The 16,463-nt window shown below is 35.4% G+C and overlaps 1 protein-coding gene across 1 annotated transcript in view; it reads left to right on the top strand.

Moving 5' to 3' along the window:
* MALRD1 (MAM and LDL receptor class A domain containing 1) overlaps positions 1-16,463 on the top strand; it is a 682,023-nt gene that overhangs the window by 409,230 nt on the left and 256,330 nt on the right. The gene's annotated exons all lie outside the window — the stretch shown is intronic.

The following is a 16,463-nucleotide window of genomic DNA, read 5'->3' as shown; positions in this document are numbered from 1 at the left end:
ATTCAATTGCATGAGTGACTCCCCACTTCCTTCCATACTATCCACTTTCTAACAAGAATAATTTTTCCCTTCTGCATTTGTTTTTAACATAATTTTAAATGTGAGCCTAATATTTACATGTATTTACCTAATTTAAACTAATTATAAATGAACCAATAAAAACGGGTTAGAAATCTGGTAGTTAGTGCTTCTATAAGAAATAAATTCAATCAGGCAAAATTCAAGCAGAAATTGAGCTGAGAGCTGTACTTGGGAGATTTAAAGATGCTACTCCAGCCTGTGAACAGTAACTTGAAAAAAGTACTTCCATTTATCATGTTTCTAAATGAAAAGTATAACTACACTTAGATTCTCTTTACAAAACTACCCAGAAAATGTCAAAAATAATTATAAATACATTTGTACAATTTCACAGTTTTCAAAGTTCTTCCAGAGGAATTATTCCATTTGGTTTCCAAAATAATCCTGTGTGAGATACACTGCCAAGGAAATATATGCCTTCTGTGGTTTTCTATACTGATTCACTTGGCAGCAAGCCTCTGCGACTAAAAGAGCTAAACCTGAATGCTATTTAATTTTATTGTTGCTCTCATATTAAAATATCATTTCACTGAGGCAGTTCAAAAAATGTGACTTTGGTTTTTTCGTAGTGTTACAGCATCTGCTCTCTTTATGAGCAGTTCTGTTTCAAAAGATTCTGCTTAGAAATACATTCTTTTAACTTTTATATCCCTCTCCTCCAACCTATGTTTCTAGACAAGGTGGTTGTTACTCAGTTATCTTATGTTACATAAAATCAGAAATTATGTGTTTCAGACCATTTAAGGAGCATATAGCTCCAGGTATCTGTGTCATGCAAGTGACAGGATTTGGGCTTGAAGATGCTGGGGAGAGGGTGTCTTGATGAAAGAAGTTGAGGTTTTGCACATATATTCGTGTAAAGGGAATCTTAGACATGAGAATATGCTTCTTGAACTCTCTCCTAGTAACTTTCCAAGTAATATGTTGAAATTCTATTATGGTTAGTAACTCAATCTAGAAATGATTTTGGCCACTCGAAAAGGAAAAATTCTTCAAAATTTTCTCTGAGATTTTAGAAAGGAAGAAGCTTTATTCAATAAGAGAAATTCCTTTCCTCTCAAGGGAAGCAGAATGATTCCTAGATGGGTTGATTCAGGACAGAAGGAAACTGAGAGTTATTATTCTGGCTTTGCCAGTTTCATGTAGAAGTTTGCACTCTTTCTTCCCCTTTTTGTTATAGAGTTCTGTGAGAATTTACATGATTACAATTAATTTTGTTCAATTGAAGCCAATACTTGGCTAAGTTATACTTTAATATTGTATATTTAGTGACCAATTGCTTTTAGGCCTATAGTTCTTTCTTTGTCATCAAGTAAAGAGGCATCATGTTGTCAGTTATAGTTGAATATGGTCTATTGCACATTTAATACATTTTCAGAAAAAGTAGCCACTGGTTTTTAACAGCCCAGCCAGCTACAATTAACAAGGATTTTCAAATTGTTTTTCAGTAAAAATAGAAAACATGAAAAAATTATGAGAAAGTTTGAAAGACTGTGAATGGAACTCAATGACATTCTTTTTCATCATCTTAGTTTTTAGCTTTATGCCAGTGAAATATCAGGGCTGTGTAATGTGGATGATCAGAAGGAGCTTAGAGTGTAAGTTATACTAAGTTGCTTTCTGTAGTTGCCACTTTAGAAGATGAGAATGGTATTTAGCCAAACACTTCAAAGTCAGAAAGGCACTTTATCATAGGGTTTAAGAATGAGGAGCCTCGAGTCAAACTATGTGGGCATGGCATTTGGCTGTGTCATCTGGCTCAGGTAAGTTTCTTCATTTTGCTTTGCGTCAATTTCCTCACCAATAAAATTGAGAAGATGAAAATAGTATTTTCATCAATGGTTTACATAAATATTAAATATGTTAATATATGTCAAGTTCTTTGAATAGTCTTGGTACATAGCAAAATTAATGTTACATTTTATTATTACAGTGATCATCATTACTACTAACATGCCATATTCTAAAATGGTGCTTTATTGTCCTGTGTTAGGAAACCAACTTCAAATTGTAAACTACCAGGTCACCACACAATTGATCATGAAGTTGTTGATGTTATGCATTTGAAATAAATAACTTAAAAAATCAGTGAATGTTTATTTCTGTCACATTCTAATCACAAAAAATCCACACATATTGTATGCTACCATTTATATGAAATGTACAGAATAGACAAATGTATAGAGACAGAGAGGAGGTGAGTCATTACTTAGGTATGAGAGAATGAGGAGAGGGGAATGGCTGCTAACTGATACTGGATTTCTTCATGGAGTGATAAAAATATTCTAATGTTGTTTATAGTGATCAATGCACAACTTCATAAACATATTAGAACCATTAAATGTCATATGGCTAAACTTAATGGCATGTAAATTATAAATCAATAAAACTTTTTAAATGAAAGGAATGACCCACCTGGGCAACACAGCAAAACTGCCATTTCTATAAAAATTTTAGGCCAGGTACTTGGGAGGCTGAGGCAGCTGGATTATTTAAGACCAGGAGTTCGAGACCAGCCTGGCCAACATGATGAAACTCCAACTCTACGAAAAATAGAAAAATGAACTGGCGTGGTGGCACATGCTTGTAATCCCAGCTACTCAGCAGGCTGAGGCATGAGAATTGCTGGAACCAGGGAGGCAGAAGTTTGCAGTGAGCCGAGATCGTGCCACTGCATTCCAACTAGGGTGATGGGGCAAGACTCTGTCAGAAAACAAAAAATAAAACAAAACAAAAACCACAAAAAAAAATTAGAAAATTAAAACATAAGCCAGGCATGGTGGCTTGCACCTGTAGTCCCCAGCTACTCAGGAGGCTGAGGCAGGAGAGTTGCAGCAGGCTGAGCCCAGGAGTTGGAGGTTTCAGTGATCCATGATCATGCCACTGCACTCCAGGCTAGGTAACAGAGTCAGACCCTGTCTCAAAGAAAAAAGATCAAGAATTCTGGAAAGATGGTGATAGTAGTGCCATAACAGTTTTTGGATTTTCCCAAGTCCTCACACAAAACGATCAGAGAACCTAATTGGCGAAGTCAGCAAGTCATGAAAAACATATACAACAAAATTAAATGAAAATACAGCTCTACAAAATCCAAAATACAAACTAATAGGACAAACCACAAACAGTGACAAGACTTGTGTATTATTTATTTCTATAAGGGGGAAGGCAGGAAAATCACAAAAGAGTCAACAGATACTGGAAAACACAGCGAGGTTTGAGAATGGCAACTAATAGTGGACAGGTTTTCTGACTTGGAGAACCGAATGGGTCCAAGGTATCTGTGATGAGGCCTGTGGGGCTGGAACAATTTGAACTCTCAAAATTGATCCAACAGGATTCCCTTGTATAAAAACAGCCCACATTAAAAAGCCAAACAGTTAACGAAGATGCCAACAAAAACACTCCCGGGAGTGGAGTCAAATTGAACAGTCCAGGGACAGTTGAAGGTGAGAAAAGATTCGCTTCAAAGTGTGGGAGAACATTAGCCAGGAGATGTAAACATAAAGGAACATTAAAGAACTTTAGTCAGGAAATGTCAAAAAGCAATCACCATATTTTTATGGATATATATAGATTTTATAGACTTATATACTCTTTTCAGATTTTGACCCTACTCATATGAATTTAATCATATTCTTTTAGAACCTCAGGTTCCTTATCCACAAAACAACAGGATCGTGATAGGAATGTCTGTGATTTCCCTGCAATTACCTGATATAAGTCTGGAATTTATGCATATGTTTTTAAATTTCAGAATCATTGAGAGCAAATTTAAATTGGTTGTGAGTAGAAATGAGGAAAGATAGATTATACATACTGTGTATATAATTATATGATACATATAAATCATATATATAAAAAATGGTATATACAAATATTCTTAGACTTATGATGGTGTTATATATGGATAAACCCATATAAGTTGAAAATGTATTCCATACCCAATAAACCCATTATGAAGTCAAAAAATTTTAAGTCAAACCATTATAAATGCGGATGGATTTATGATGAGGTCACGTCCTGATAAACCCATTGTAAAGCTGAAGAATTATAAATCAAACCACTGTAAATTGAGGACTGTCTATGCACACGTACACACAGACACACATACACACTATACGTACCATAATATGTATGGTACATATTTGGTAGTTATCTACGTGCAAATAGGAAAGCTATTTAAGTTTCATATTTCTTTCTTACTTTCTATTCAAAAACTTACAACTCAATTTATTAGATAATATTTAGAAAATAGCCAACATAAAGCTAGATATATTCTTTTTTATTTCTTTGCATTCTGAATACATTGTGGTGCTATCTTCAACTTATTATCAAATGTATTTTTCTAAAAAGAAAAATAAAGCAAAATAATGGGCATATTCTGTAGTCTGTCCAGGAACACATTAAGAAGCCTCTCTCCTTTTTGGACAAGTTAATAAGGAAGCAAGTAGCTTATTCATATAAAAATAAGTGACAGATTATAAATTTGATGTCCCTCCTTTTTATTCAAGTTGGTTTAAAAATGATTTGTACAGAAATCTTATAAAATGCAGCAACCATTCCACAAAACAGAGAAGTAGGAAGACAATTCATATTGAAAAGAAAGGAATATCCTATCATTGTAATTCTAAAGTTCTAAATTTAAATGACTTCTGAAATTTCAGAATGTTACTTAAAGTACAATCATTTCTTAAGCACAGTCATTCACCTGATATTCAGGGAGCTTACTATAAATACTAAGTAGCATTTATGTCAGCTGTAAAGATCCCAGATCAGCAATAAGACCACTAGGTGTGAATCCTAGCTTACGCGTTTGCTATCTGCTCTATGGTTTTAGGCAAATGACATGATCTTCTTTTGCCTTATGTTTTTCATCTATAAAATTGTAATAATGCTTCTATCTCATAAAGTTCCTATGAAGATTAAATTATTAACTCTATACAATGTACTTTGAAAAATGCATGAGATAGAGCAAGCATCTGAATATTCATTGGCCAATAAGTATAAATGAACTACACTGCAAGACTTGTTAATTGTTTTAGGGACAACACTTTTTATAGCACATTTAGAATCCTATTCTGTTTTGTTTCTTCATTTTCACATGTTCAGCAAACATTATCGATTTTCTAGTCTGCAGAAAGCTTTGTGCAATGCACTGCACACACCTACGGAGAGCTGGGCTGAAATGTGTGCATTCCAGAGTGTTCAGTTTTGTGGATTTTTCTGTTTCCCTTTTCAGTACCCCTTTCTTAATTCCTGGCATTTGTCTCCTTCCCCAGTGTGTTCCCCCCATGTTTTCTATTTCCAGGACCCCTCTGTGAACTGCTCGAAGACACTGGTAAACCCAGTACCTCAGGGTAGAATCCAATAATGGTATAAGATGTTGCGTTTTCAACTGAATATCTAGAAAATCCAATTTAATGATGACCAGTTTTCAGTTCAAGGAAAAGGAAGAGATAATTTAGGGAACAGAGAATATTTCCAGAATCTTCTGACAGTAGTTACTCAATCTTTCCCTACATTCATACATAGCAAAACACTCACACCCCCTAAATAATCTTGATTGTGAAAAGAAAAAAATACCTTGAGGGTAAAATAAAATAAGCTGGCATTGTTATAATTTCAGATGTCTTAGGTGTTGTCTTCATACATAATATAAAAAGGCATTCTTTTTTATCATAGCCACTTTCCCATCTTTCATTTTTTCCTGTTAAAAACTGTATGTATGACTCCTGGGTGTCCTTTAAACAGTGATTGATCTGGAGTGAAAAATAGTGGCATGATAATAATGATCTCAGTGCAGCATCACTCTGGATTCAAATTGAACTTGGGAGATCACAAAATGGTGATTGCTCTATATAAAGTTCACACACAAATAAATCTATAAAGAGAACTCCATAGATTTTAACTTCAGAACTTACCTTCTTCACTTAGTTTACATGAAAAGCTGTATTTCTGCTCACAGGCGAGTGCTCTGAGTGTTGCATTCAGATCGCTTGCAGGCTTCTTCTAAAGTAAATGTCAGAAAAGAAAAAGAAGAAAAAGAAGGTGGCAATGAGTAGAAAAGTAATACGTATCTCACCCTAATGAAATAATTAAAAGTGATATTTATTTATTTATTTATTTAGAGACAGAGTCTTGCGCTGTCGCCAGGCTGGAGTGCAAAGGCACGATCTTGGCTTACTGCAACCTCCACCTCCTGGGTTCAAGCGATTCTCCTGCCTCAGCCTCCTGAGTAGCTGGGATTACAGGCATGCACCACCATGCCCAGCTAATTTTTGTATTCTTAGTAGAGACAGGATTTCACCATGTTTGCCAGGATGGTTTGATATCCGGACCTCGTGATCTGCCTGCCTTAGCCTCCCAAAGTGCTGGAATTACAGGCATGGGCCACTGCGCCCATTGCTTTAAGTAAATATTGTCAGAAAAGGAAAAGAAGAAAAAGAAGGTGGTAATAAGTGGAAAACTAATACACATCCTATCCTAACAAAATAATTTAAAATGACTTTTATTTTTAAAAGTGAATGGCTAGATAATATATAGTACTGTGTAATGTAAGGGTGGATAAATGATAAATGAATGGATGTAAGGATGGATGGATAGATGCATGAGTGGATGGCCAGACAGATGGTTTAATGGAGACCATGCATTCAAATCTTGTTATATGTGTAAAATTCAGAATAGAGCAAGTTCCTGTCTTTATTGAGTTACATTCTGGTGGCACATGCAGATAATAAGCAAAGTAATATATGATATATTATGTAGTAGTGATAAGTGCTACAAATGGTAAAGGGAAAAAGTAATACAGAAGTATTTCCCTGATTAGAGTGGGCAGAAACAGCCTATTTGAAGGTTGTATTTGTACAAAGGCTTAAGTGAAATGAGGAGGCAACCATGCAAACATATCAGGGAAGAGAAATCCAGGCTTAGCAACCAGTGAGGCAGATTTGCTAGAAGAGCAAATTGCTGGAGTGAAAAGGAAGGGTAGACAGACAGTGATGGTCCTTATCATGCAGAGCTTTGGTATCAGAAATGCCTGCTCACAGCATAGGGATTAAGCAAGCCAAACCTGGAGTCAGACTTCCCAGGTTCAAATCCTGGCTTTGCCACTTACTTGCTGTGTGATCTTGAATAAGTGCTTAGCAACTCAGTGCCTCAGTTTCTTTATGGCAATAAAAATAGGACCTCCCAGCCAGGCATGGTGACTCATGCCTGTAATCCTAGCAGTTGGGAGGCCAAGGCAGGCAGATAACTTGAGGTCAGGAGTTCAAGACCAGCCTGGCCAACATGGTGAAACCCCGTTTCTACTAAAAATAAAAAAAAATTAGCTGGGGGTTTTGGCACACACCTGTAATCCAGCTACCCAGGAGGCTGAGGCAGGATAATTGCTTGAACCTGGGAGGCAAAGGTTGCAGTGAGCCAAGATTGTGCCACTATACTCAAGCCTGGGTGACAAGGAGAGACTCCATCTCAAAAAAAAAAAAAAGAACCTGCTTTATATTATTAGAATGATAGTGTGGATTTAAAAGTTACTATATGCCAAGTGCTTTATACAATAACTCTTCACGGTAGCTACTGAAGCAATGTTTGATATGATTGCCATCATTCATCAACACCATCATATTTAATTGAATCCTTAAGACTCTGAAAAATTGAAATAGCTAGACATTACACCAAATAACAGCTGAACTGATTTCCTTACTGATGCTTAATGGCATGGAAACATAGCCTTATTAACCATAACATTGTAGAATACTAGTAAAATAATGATAAAGAACTTGGAGGTAAAAGCAGTCACATAACAACTGACATATCTGTCAAACAGGTTCACTGTCTACTGGTTACCAACTTGCCTGAGTCTGGTGAGACAGAATCCTCATACACTAGTTACGTAAAGCAGCTTTATTACCTACAGATAGACAGCAAGGGACAACAGAAAATTAGGGTTCATCATTAAACTGGTGCCCCAAGGCTCAGGAAAGCTGCCCAGCATGGATGGAATCTCATCTGTGCAAGACCCTGTTGCACCACAGCTGATGATCTGGCGAAGCCCACCCTGGGTTCTATACCTTAGGTGAAAACATGAAAGAATGTTCTGTTTCTAAAAGGAATTGGAACCGAGACCAGGCTGTTCTAGAGCGTCCCTCTTATCTCAGAATGTTGCATTCCCAGCACATTCTGTATTTCTTCTTGAGAACTGCAGGCAAGAAACTAGGGAGACCTGGGTTGGTCCAAGGCCACAGAGAGAAATGTTCAGCAATATCTAGTTTGCCAATGATTTAAAATGGTCTTGAAAGAAAACAAGTGATATCAGACATATCATTAGTGTTTCTAATAGTAGAATGTTTTAGTAATACTAGTTTAAGTATTTTAAAACATTGTAAGTGATGTTTTAAAATTTTTTAATATTCAAATAATTCTTATTGTTACAGGTTTGTTTTATTTTGGATTCAAAAGTTTTTCAGTAAGGAAAGGGAGGGATAAGAATATGATCCTTAACTACAAATGTTATTTAACTTGAACCAGACCCAGGTCATAGCAGTTTCTTTCTTTACCTGATTATATATGACTGTTTTTATACTAGGTTTCTTTATACACTGCAATGCACCTTTTGTACCTAGAGCTAAAATTTTCTGCCAACAATTGATATAATTTGTTAAATATGCTCTTTGTATAAGAATCAATTCATACGTTTAAACTTGCACTTTAAATGAAACCTGCACTTTACTTAATGGCAGGATGAAGTACGCAATGCTTCTCAAATGACAGAATAGTCTTATTTGAAGTAACTACATCCCTGCAAATATTGATTAACAAAAAGTGTCAAAGTCATGTTTAAAAATAGCTTTGTATAATTAGTTTATCTCCTGATTATATGTTCTCTTGCAACTTATCAATATTAATAATGTCCATATATGAATGCATATTTTACTAAATATTATATATGGATGCAAAGATTAATTTTGACTTTTCAACGAAAGGTAACTGATTTTTATTGATTGAAGAATTTTTATTATTTATCAAGAGGTAAGAATGGTGATATCTTTGTCATTGATTTATAGACAGATGCTATCTTTTTAAAAACGTATCACCACATGTGGTAGAGACACTCTGAATAATGTCGGTTTCTTTCCCACATGTCTCCCTTTTAGTTAAATGGGACAATGTGAATGAGAACTGGCCAATGTGCTGTGAGGAAGTAGCATGTGTCATTTCCATTTGAAGTGTTTAAAATGTAGTGTACAATTTTCATCATTACAGATTTATTTTGGATTCAAAAGTAAATCTCATCAGATCTCCCTTGCATGTTAAAAGGGGCCTTATATCCCAGATAGTATATCTACATCTACCTCATCTTTCTGAATCTGTAGAGGAGAATCTCTAAGCAAACTTGTTTTTTGCATATGTATTTTTATATATATGTGTGTGTGTGTATATATGTGTATATATGTATATGTATGTGTATATATATGAATACATGTGTGTATATATATGTATACATATGTGTGTGTATATATAGTATTTTTAAAGATTTAAGTGGTATTTTAAAAGTATACCATCAAGCCCATCCTAACACACATGCAATTTACTACCTAACACACAATGCAATATTACATAAAGAGACATTATTTAACATTGAGTTTTCCAGCTTCTCTACCTTGGAAGCAATTACATTTGCTGTATTTAAGGTCACAGTCTGAGGATTGTGGTTGCTTAATTAATAAACAAAAGGAAACCACAACCACGCTATCAATCCTTTGCAGGTTTATTCAACCTGAAGATGTAAGAGAGAAGTATACTTACCTTCAGATTCTAATAGTCTGAAGGTGTTAACCAGAAGCTCCCAGCATTCCTGGATTCAGCCTTTTGAGGAAGTACCCTCAGTGAATAAAGTTGACACTAAACAAAATTCTGAACAAAGAGGTGGAGATATCTTTGTGACATCAACTCTCTACCTTCAGTCATTGCCAGTTATAAATCTAACTTTCTTTTATTGCTTGAATTGATTTGAGATAGGCTTCAGAAGAGAGGCGTCATTGCCGTGGTCAACTAACTGCATCGTTCTTCATTAAGCCGTAGAGCCAAATAATTTGTTTCTTATAAAATCAGGGACTAGTTCTTTTTTTCTGGTCCAAGGCCATTCATTAAACAAAAGAACTTGTGATTCAGTTTATTATACTTTTAATCAGTGTTTTTAAATTAAAAAAATCAAAGCCATGGATGAATCTAATTACTTTAACATTGTATTCAAGTAAACCATTTGTTACATACCTTGAAAGCATCAAATACTGCTTTATCTCTCAATAAAATTAAGAAAATTAGCATCTGAATGTTAAAAAGGTCTATATTTAAAGATGTAATTTAAATCATAATCATAAATATTACTATTAATATAATTATATTATAATCCAAACACAATGCTATTCCTTGGTTCATTTACATTATTAAGAAAAAATAATTATTTGAGCAGACATTTTAGTAAAGTTTAAATAGCTCTTGAAATATCCCTAGGTTCAGATAGAGGCAACTGTAAATCTGAATGTTAACATTATCCTCAGTTCATGTAATTTCTAATTAGAATTTGTTTCAATTACAATGAACATTTTCATATTCAGGATCTAGGTCCGTAGGACCATTGCATAGAGTTTTTGTGACGATATGGTGTTTCAGTTTTTACTGAACTATATTTTACTTATTTTCATGCAAAATGAATATTGATGTTTATCAAGAAGACTCCTACTTTATACTCATATATATTTTTTTCCACTACATAATTGAAGTATATGCTATTTAGTCCTGAAATATCAGTACAGATATATAATAGTATATAAGATGTATAAACTACGGTTGAACTTGAGTAGATGTGGAACACATGAAAATTACATCTCGTTGAGCCAAACATAAAGAAACAGTTAACAATAAAATCTACAGATATTTATACATGCACAGATATTAAGCCAGGACTACAAACCAATTTTCTTGTCTATTACACTTGATGGAATGCATACACAATGCACATACTCACACGCAGATTTTTTTTTTACTATAACATAATCTATAAGTTTCTGAAAAATCTCATGTTTTGAATAATATGAAAAGAAGAAAGCCTTTGGAAAAATAGGGTTGGAGCAAGCCACTATAATCATAGGTAACTTAGTTACCCAGCACTAATATAAACACTAGCAATTACATTCAAACTACTAGTACAGTTTAAAGTATCTTGAATTCCTAATAAGTGGAGGAACTTTTGAGTAAATGTATGACTCTACCTAAAACAGTGGGGGTGGATGGGAGGCAAGGACCTTGATGTAAAAGTAGTATAAAATGTTTAAGGCTGTTGAATTTTGAAGGCAAGAGCAAATTACCCAAAGACCAGGAGAACTAGGCAATAAAGAAGCACTTTCAAAAGAGAGCACATGGATAACTCATCTAAAAAACTTGGTTGAAGCACACTCTGTGCCGTCCTGGAATTCCTCTATGACTTGCTGAGCTCAGCTGTGCAAGTACACTTTGGTTTCATCTGCTGTATGTTGGTGCTACAAGAATTATTGTAGTGGTCAAAATCATGGACCAATCAATACAACTTCTGTGTTATAGGAACCTAATTCCTCCACTGATTAGTTGTATACATGCCTACTTGTTTAATTGTTTTACAGAAGCGTGCATTGAATAAGTGACAAGACAATGGAAGGAAATGAATAGATATTGAAAAAGAAATGGGTGACATGTCATACTAGACCCAGCATATACACAATCTCATTTAAGCGGGGAATAAGGATGTTTAATATGGAATGGATTCTTGAAGGATTTGAGTCAAATGACTCACACAAATTGTCTGGAAAGTTGTCTTGGAGGAATTGGGAAATGAAGAGTTTAAAATCATTGATTAAAAGGTCAGGAAGGAGTTCAGAAAAAGAAATCAAGTGTGTTTGGAGTTCTTGCCACTAGCTTAGTTTTTGGTCTTTTAGTCTTTGTACATTCTCATGATAATTTCTTGGAAATCTCTATGTTAACTAGATTTACTCTACCTGCCAACAATGTCAAACATAAAAGGAATTTATGTAAAGGTACAAGAAATCATATAGATCAAGAATACAGTACAACATCAAGAAGATATGAAAAAAGACTAAAAAGTGAGGGGGGTAGGGGCAGTGGCTCACACCTGTAATCCTTCACTGTGGGAGGCTGAGGCAGGAAGATCACTTGAGACCAGAAGCTCAGGATCAGCCTGGGCAACATAGTGAGACCCCGTCTCTACAGAAAAATTTTAAAAATTGGCTGGTGTGGTGGTGTACTCCTGTAGTCCCAGCTACTTAGAAGGCCGAGGCAAGAAGATCACTTGAACCTGGGAGGTTGAGGCTGCAGTGAGTCGTGATCTCACCACTGCACTCTAACCTGGGTGACAGAAACTGTGTCTTTCAGCTCATCTTTTTAATTTCCCTTTCTGTGGAACGTCCATCTCTGCTTTACCATACATACAGAAAACATGTCTCCGGGGAGTACACGAGCCTTGACACATTATTGCAGGCATCCTTTAGTTTTGTTTCTAAATTCTCTGATTGACCTATCTTGGGTCAAATGGTCACCCTCAGACTAGTTATTGTAGACGGATGGCAGGATACATTAGACAAACATGCTAACCCGAACTCCACCTTTTGTGACTGTATTGATGAAGGAGTGTCGCCAGAATAGGGGAGCTGGGTATACAAATTATAATAGCTATGTCTTATTTTCTGTATTCTGATGCTTCCTAGCTATAGTAAAGCACGTCTTCTTGAGTGCATTTTTCAAATGCAAACCAGCCAATCTAGAGCCCACATCTCCACCTATTTCCTTTATGAAGCCCTCACACTCAGAGCCACTATCCACCTGCCTTAATCATCCTAGGGTTAAGTACCAGAGACTAGGAAGAGCCACCATGCCCCAGAGCTTACTGAAATTATTCAAACTAGCCAATTGCAAATATGCTTCTCATAGAAACTGCAATAAAGGCTCTTGCCCACAATTTTGCATCTGTTTGTGCCTCCAGATCAATCCAAGTGTTTCCCTTTGCAGCCTCCCTGCAGTGAAGTGTTCTTCCTTCACTCAGGATCTGTGAGTATAAAAACCTGTCTTTTCCATGGCAGTCATTTCCTGATCTGTTGGCCTCACCATGCTTAAATATTACTAAAACCTAAGTGAAAGCACAAATTCACTATAAGCTCATTTAAAATCTATTCTTAGAACATGATATTATGCATTCAATAAATATTAATACAGTACCTCCTACTAGCAAGTATAGAAGGATATTACACAGATAAGTTGATTATTCTAATAGATGGCTAGTCCAATAGTGAGGATAAAAAGTAATGAACTGTACTAGAGCAGTACAGTGAGAGTGGAGATGGGGAGGGGGTGCCTGAAATATTGTGAGAGGAATGATAATTTAAGAGGCTGCTTTAGCTCTGGTAGCTTCCATCTGGCTGGCAAGGAAAAAAAAGGCAGAGAAAAAGGCAATGGAAGGACATACTTGATGTCTTTTAAAATTGATTTCTTGAAGCTTTTGTGTATTCTACTTATAATGAATTAACCAAAATTTAGTTGCGTGGTTAAATCATAAGGAAATCTATGAAATGTGTTTATTCAAAACTAAGTTGTATTACTAGGAAAGAGGAAGGGAATGTATATTTGTATAGAGAACCAATAGCCTACCAGAAGTTCTTATAAGGTCATTTCTTTTTTCATTTCTTTAATTTTAATTTTATATATATATATTTTTATTTATTTCCATAGGTTTTGGGGGAATAGGTGATATTTGGTTACATGAGTATGTTTTTTAGTAGTGATTTGAGAGATTTTGGTGCACCCATCACGTGAGAAGTACACAGTGAACCCAATTTGTAGTTTTTTTTTAATCCCTTACCTCTCTTCCACCTCCCACCCTTTCCCAAGTCCTCAAAGTCCATTGTATCATTCTTATGCCTTTGCATCCTCATAGCTTAGCTCCCACTTACGAGTAAGAACATAGGATGTTTGGTTTTCCATTCCCAAGTTAGTTTACTTAGAATAACAGTCTTTAGTTCCATCCAGGTTGCTGCAAATGCCAAATGCCACTAATTCATTCCCTTTTGTGGCTGAGTAGTATTCCATCATACATACATATATATGTGTGTGTGTGTGTATATATATATGATGATACCACTATTTGTGGTGTATATATATATATGATGATACCACTGTTTGTGGTGTGTGTGTATATGTGTGTGTATATATATATACACATACCACTATTTGTGGTGTGTATATATATACACATACTAGTATTTGTGGTATGTGTATACATACACACACACACACACCCCCACTATTTGTGGTGTATATATATATATACACATACCACTATTTGTGGTGTATATATGTGTATATATGTATATATGTATATGTATATATGCATATACATACCACTACTTTTTTACTCATTGACTGGTGGGCATTTGGTTACATATTTTTGAAATTGTGAACTGTGCTGCTATAAACATGCCTGTGCAAGTATCTTTTTTCGTATAATTACTTCTTTTCCTCTGAGTAGATACCCAGTAGTGGGATTGCTGGATCAAATGGTATTTCTACTCTTGGTTCTTTAAGGTCTATTCTCACTGTTTTCCATAGTGGTTGTACTAGTTTACATTCCCACCAGCAGTGTAAAAGTGTTCCCTTTGCACCACATCCACACCAACATCTAGTATTTTTTGATTTTTTGATTATGGCCATTCTTGCAGTAGTAAGGTGGTATCACATTATGGTTTTGATTTGCATTTCCCTGATCATTAGTGAAGCTGAACATTTTTTCATATGTTTCTTGACCATGTATATATCTTCTTTGGACAATTGTCTATTCATGTCCTTAGCCTACTTTTTGATGGGGTTGTTTTTTTCTTGCTAATTTGAGTTCATTGCAGACTCTGGATATTAGTCCTTTGTCAGAGGTATATATTGTGAAGAGTTTTCTCCTACTCTGTAGGTTGTCTCTTTACTCTGCTCACTGTTCCTTTTGCTATGCAGCAGCTCTTTAATTAAGTCCCAGCTGTTTATCTTTGTTTTTGTTGCATTTGCTTTTGGGTTCTTGGTCATGAAGTCTTTGCCTAAGCCAATGCCTAGAAGGGTTTTTCCGATGTTATCTTCCAGAATTTTTAGTTTCAGGTCTTAGATTTAAGTCCTCGATCCATCTTGAGTTGATTTTTGTATAAGGTGAGAGATGAAGATCCAGTTGCATTCTCCTACACGTGACTTGCCAATTATCCCAGCACCATTTTTTGAATAGGGTGTCCTTTCCCTACTTTATATTTTTGCTTGCTTTGTCAAAGATCAGTTGGCTGTGAGAATTCTTGGTTCTATATTCTGCTCCATTGGTCTGTGTTCCTATGTTTATACCAGTACCATGCTGTTTTGGTGACTATGGCCTTATAGTACAGTTTGAAATCAAGTAATGTGATGCCTCCAGATTTGTTCTTTTTGGTTAGTCTTGCTTTGGCTATGTGGGCTTTTTTCTGTTCCATATGAATTTTAAGATTTTTTTTCTAGTTCCGTGAGAATGATGGTGGTATTTTCATGTGAATTACATTGAATTTGTAGATTGCTTTTGGCAGGATGGTCATTTTCACAACATTGATTCTACCCATCCCTGAACATGGGACGTGTTTCCAATTGTTTACGTTGCCTGTAATTTCTTTCAGCAGCGTTTTATAGTTTTCCTTGTGGAGGTCTTTCACCTCCTTGGTTACGTATAATTCCATTTTTTTTTTTTTTTTTTTTGCAGCTCTTGTAAAAGTGGTTGAGTTCTTGATTTGATTCTCAGCTTTGTCACTGTTGTTATATAGCAGAGTTACTGAATTGTGTATATTAATTTTGTATCCTGAAACTTTGCTGAATTCATTTATCAGTTTTAGGAGCTTTTTGGAGGAGTCTTTAGAGTTTTCTAGGTATACGATCATATCATCAGCAAACAGTGACAGTTTGACTTCCTCCTTACTGATTTAAAGCCCTTTATTTCTTTCTCTTGTCTGATTGCTCTAGCTAGGGCTTCCAGTACTCTGTTGAATAGAAGTGGTGAGAGTGGGTATCCTTGTCTTGTTCCAGTTCTCAGAGAGAATGCTCTCAACTTTTCCCCTTTCAGTATTCTATTGGCTGTGAGTTTGTCATAAACAGCTTTTTATAAGGTAATTTCTGAGCTTAAAAATATGTAAAAGTATGACTTTAATATATACTGTCAATTAAGAATTTGTATCAAATGTAAAGTTTCACCTAACCCCGTGTTCTTAGGGCTGTTTCTTCACATACTCTCTGTTGAGGTTGCTTGTTGTTTGATTCTCTGGAGTCTTTAAAAAAATTTTTTTTGAGACATA

This window comes from Papio anubis, chromosome 11, assembly GCF_008728515.1.
Source record: "Papio anubis isolate 15944 chromosome 11, Panubis1.0, whole genome shotgun sequence".
Lineage (NCBI taxonomy): Eukaryota > Metazoa > Chordata > Mammalia > Primates > Cercopithecidae > Papio > Papio anubis.
This window is presented reverse-complemented; position numbering and strand designations above follow the sequence as displayed.